Source organism: Microtus ochrogaster, unplaced genomic scaffold (genome assembly GCF_000317375.1).
Source record: "Microtus ochrogaster isolate Prairie Vole_2 unplaced genomic scaffold, MicOch1.0 UNK21, whole genome shotgun sequence".
NCBI classification, from domain to species: Eukaryota; Metazoa; Chordata; class Mammalia; order Rodentia; family Cricetidae; genus Microtus; species Microtus ochrogaster.
In genome coordinates, this window is record NW_004949119.1 from 1,789,278 (window position 1) to 1,793,951 (window position 4,674).

The 4,674-nt window shown below is 44.7% G+C and overlaps 1 protein-coding gene across 5 annotated transcripts in view; it reads right to left on the bottom strand.

Annotated features, from left to right (window-relative positions):
- The window catches only part of Usp54 (ubiquitin specific peptidase 54), a 103,729-nt gene extending 100,559 nt beyond the window's left edge, over positions 1 to 3,170 (bottom strand). For 3 of the 5 annotated variants that reach the window (XM_005367628.3, XM_026789522.1, XM_005367627.3), the window contains exon 1: positions 2,642 to 3,168. The gene's annotated coding sequence lies outside the window, so the exon portion shown is untranslated. Of the gene's footprint in view, positions 1 to 2,641 lie in introns of all 5 variants that reach the window. The other 2 variants (XM_026789521.1, XM_026789523.1) reach the window with 2 other exon arrangements.
- Between the last annotated feature and the right edge of the window lie 1,504 nt (positions 3,171 to 4,674).

Consider the following 4,674-nt stretch of genomic DNA (forward strand, 5'->3'; position numbering starts at 1 on the left):
AAAAGAAAAACTAAGGTGTTGCAGATAAAATGGGATATCATGACTGGGACATTAATAATAACTCAACAGACTGGGTGGTGGTGGCCCAGACCTTTAATCCCAGCACTCAGGAGGCAAATGCAGGCGAATCTCTGTGAGTTTGAGGCCAGACTGGTCTACAGAGTGAATTCCAAGACGGCCTGTCTGAGGAAAAAAAAAAAAAACTCAATGAATGTTGTCTATTTTATTAGTGACTTAAGGATGTTGTGAGTTGCCCGCTGTGCTAATGCATGCCTGCAATCCCAGTGCAAGGATGACAGGAAGATCAGCGAGGGATAAGGCCAAATGCTAGGACAGCCTGGGCTACATGAAATACTGACTGAAAGAAAAACAAAAAATGTGGTATTTGTATCTTGAGAGATCCTGTCTCAGAAAGAAAAAAGGATTGTGATATTTACTTTAAAAGAGCAGGTTGAGGGAGGGGAGGGGGCTGAAGAGATGGCTCAGATGGCTCAGAGGTTAAGAGCACTGGCTCACAACCATCTATGAGATCTGGTGCCCTCTTTTGGGCAGAACCCTGTGTACAAAATAAACAGATCTTTAAAAAACTTATTTAAAAAAAGAGCAAGCTACAGAGATTGCATACAACAATTACTGCCTGGCCTCTGCTTCCTGGCAGAATAGTCAATAAACTATTCTTTTCAGAAAAGAAAACGTTCAAAGAACATCACATTACAAACTGGTGCCTGCACACATCTGTAACCTTAGTAACTCAGGAAGTTGATGCAGGAAGGTCTAGGCTACAAATCCCATGGGGGCGGAGAACAGAGGATACCACGGGACAGGATCGGGACATCTGACCAGAAAAAAACCTTCCAATTTCCATTCTAACGTTTTCTTCCCGTGAAAATGTTTTATTTATGCAGCAAAGTTTAGAATTTGCTTAATGCAAATTTTAAAATCTTTTAGTCTGGTCAACTATGTAAGCACAAGGAATTTTGCTTCATACTCAGGATATTGTGGTTAATGCAATTAATTAAATACATTGCAATTATGTCTCATTATTGTCTCCCCACATAGGTTCAAAGCAATTAAAGGCAGAGACCAAGTTTTACGTTTACATCCTAAAGTCTTTCACACAAAATACGGCTCAATAAATGTTTGTCGAATGAATATATGAAGCAATCTTCCCCTCGCCGTTTAGACAGTCTTCTACAAATGACAGGGCTCTGGGAAGCTTGTTATTCGACTCATAGAGAAAAAAACTTGACTCAACTGCAGCACAAAGCTTTACTTTGTCCCAGAAAAGCATTTGTTTCTTAAAATTCAGTTATGATACACCAAATTAAGTTTTCCTCTATTACACATCAAATAAGTGGGTTCCATGACTCTATCTAAGCTAGCTCAAGGGTTTAAAAACCAACTTTAATTAATGAATTTGTGAATATGGAAAAACCCAGTTACATAACCAAAAGAAGTTATCCTTTGTAAAATTATTAGGAAGCGTCTAATAATTCTGTTTCGGCATAGTGGATAAATTATCTTTACCCCTGACATGAAGCCATAATTTTCACTAGAAATGAATTAACCAGTCAAAAAGTTCAAACTCGACTCCAGAAAATAGCTCTTGAGATTCAGAGGGTAATTTTTTTTCTCAGTAATTTTAACTCCTGAAAGCTGCTTTATTTCCAGATATCCAAACTTCATTCTGTCTCCTAAAATAAAACCTCATCCATTTCTTCAAATAGATGGTAATCTGAATGGGAAACACTGGATTTCATATGCAAGTCACTAAAACTATCCCTAAATTGAGAGTTCAGCCTCCTGCTGCAACAGAAACACTTTCTTAGTTTTAAATTCTATTTGTGAAAAGTTTAAGTGTATTACTGTACATTCTTTTGCCATATCATCTCTACTGATTTTACACTGCATATATAATTTCACAAGCACATCGTAAAGGAATTCTACATTTGAATGAATCTAGGAAGAAACGTGAACACACACCCCCTTTTTTCAATTCACAAACGCTCCTGAGATAGCACACCTCAGGATTTTTTTTTTCTCTCAAGAATGTCTCTCTCCCGCCCCCACCCCACGCTTTATTCCAGAGAAGCAGTTACTCACTATCCTACTCAAAGTCTCTACGTCGAAAAGAACCCCTCCAACTAATACTAGTTTACCCAGACTACTCCTTTCACAAGTCCAGAGTGTTGGTTTATTGGCTATTTCTTTGGCAAGGGGAACAGGAAGCTGGGAGGGTCCGGGACGCCACCTTTCCCGCCACGCCATTTAGGACGCAGGTGCTGGCCCAGACCAGCCTTAGGTGGAGCGGGGTCCCTTTTATCCGGTTCTGAGTCTCCTTAGCCTCTCGATTCCCAACACACACACACACCCCTCTCCGCTCCTTCCCCGCCTCTTGAACCCAATTCTACCCGGGTCTCCCCGCCCAACCCCACCCCGCCCCCGGAGTGGCACCAACCCTCCACGCCTGCCCCAGCTCAGAAAGGCGCCCGGTCCCGGTGCCCACAGAACGGTTGTCCCTCCCAACACGTCACCCCGGGATGCAGGTCCCCCGAGGCCCGACCTTCCGCACCCCCTCCCCCAGCGCTACCCCTGCACCCCGTTTCCGTCGGCCCCGCCCCCCTGAGAGTGTCGCACTCACCGCTCCCGCGGTCGCATCCTTAACCGCCGCGGCTGCTATAGCTACAGGGAGCCAAGGCAACCGGCTCTCGCGATACTTCCCTCAGCGACGGCGAGAACTGTGAAAAAGAGACTCGCAGGAAAATGAGTCCAGGGATTGACGGCTGAGGATGTCTCGCGATAGTGATGTATAAGATGGCGGCGGCGGGGCGGTTCAGGGTTAGCTGGGAAAGAGTTGGAGCTAGGACGCGGGCGACGACGAAGCTGCTCTGACGGAGTCGAAGAACACCGGCCGGGCCACCGGTGGTCTGTTCCCCTCCGGGAACAGTTATTATGGCCAACCATCCACCGATAAACTCAGGCATGTGCCTGTGCTCGCCTTCTGCGAACTCCTCATCAAACTGAGAACTGTATTCCTTTTACCTCAGGTCCCGTTTCCCTGACATTTTCCTTTCTTGTCGAACTGTTAGCGATGGAGTCGATAGGCCCGAGGTTGAGCTCCCCATCGTCTCGTAACCTTCAAGAATTTTTCATTCGTTCTTTTTCTATCCTCCTCCGCCAAACTTGGCTTCTCTGGAAAGTTTAGCCCAGGTGCCCCGCCCCATCAATTTTCGAGACCAAAATAGGAAGTAAATCACACACACACACACACACACACACACACGATGAAAGAATGGGGGGAAAAAGCAGCCCTAGGTGTTTAGCCTTGGGATGCAGAAGGGATTCTCAGTGGAGTGAGAAGTGCCCTTGTTGCTTGCAAGGCTGTCACGTCCTTAGCCACTCTCTGAACACGGGCTGGCTCTGCTCTCATGAGACCAATAAAACAAGCCTCCGAAACAAAAGGGTTTTAGGAACATTGGTCAACAGGGAAGAATGAAACACAAGGGAATGAACAAAGAATAGAAATTTGAAAGTTTTTGTTTGTTTTTTGCTTTTTGAAGCCCGTGAGTAGTTTTCATGAGGTGCTTTAATCTAAACCAGTTTTCTCTAGTACAAATATATTGCTAGCCACAGTGTGCAACTTAAATTTTCCACTTGCCATATTTACTAAATTAATTACGAAAATTAATTTCGCTAGTATGTTTAACCACTTAAATTTGTAATCAGGCTAGGAGTAGTGGCACACGCCTTTAAATCCCAGAAGTTGTTAGGGAGAGTCAAGCGGATCTCATGTGAGTTCCAGGTCACGCTGGTCTACATAGTGAGACCCTGTCCCAGTGGAGGGAAAAATCAATTTGGAATATCAATCTTTTAATTTTTTTGTTTGTTCGGGTGTTAGCGGTGGTTGCTTTTAATTTAAGACAGGATCTCTGGGCGGTGGTGGCGCACTTGGGAGAAAGAGGCAGGTGGATCTCTGAGTTTGAAGCCAGCCTGGTCTACAAGAGCTAGTTCCAGGACAGGCTGAGAGAAACCCTGTGAAAAACAAAAACAAAAAAGACAGGGTTTCACTGTGTCGCTCTGACTAACGTAGAACTCACAGAGATCCACCTGCCTCTGCCTCCCAAGTGCTAGGACCAAAGTCCTGCTATGCCACACCCAGCCAAGATTGTTCCGAATCCCATGTATAGGGGCTGGAGGGAGATCTTAGTTTAAGAGCATTTGTTGAGAACTAGCTCTTGGACAGGACCAGAGGATCTGACGCCGCCTTCTGGCTAATGAGGATATTTAATGCATGAAGTACATAGACATGCTGGCAAAACATCCACACGCATTAAAAAATGAGTAAATAAAACTTGTAAAATATTTATTTTGGCCGGGCAGTGGTGGCGCACACCTTTAATCCCAGGACTCAGGAGGCAGAGGTGGGTGGATCTCTGAGTTTGAGGCCAGCCTGGTCTACGAAGCGAATCCTAGGACAACCCAGAGCTGTTACACAGAAAAACTGTTTGAGAAAAAAAAAAGAATTTATTTTGTATTTATGCCACATCTCAACTTTGGTAACGTTTGGAAACTTTTGATGAGCCCAGTATTCATATGCAGCTAGTGAGTATGTGTGGGCCAGCCATGATAATCTAAATCTGGGCAGGTCACCCAAAGGAAGTTCTTTACTTCCAG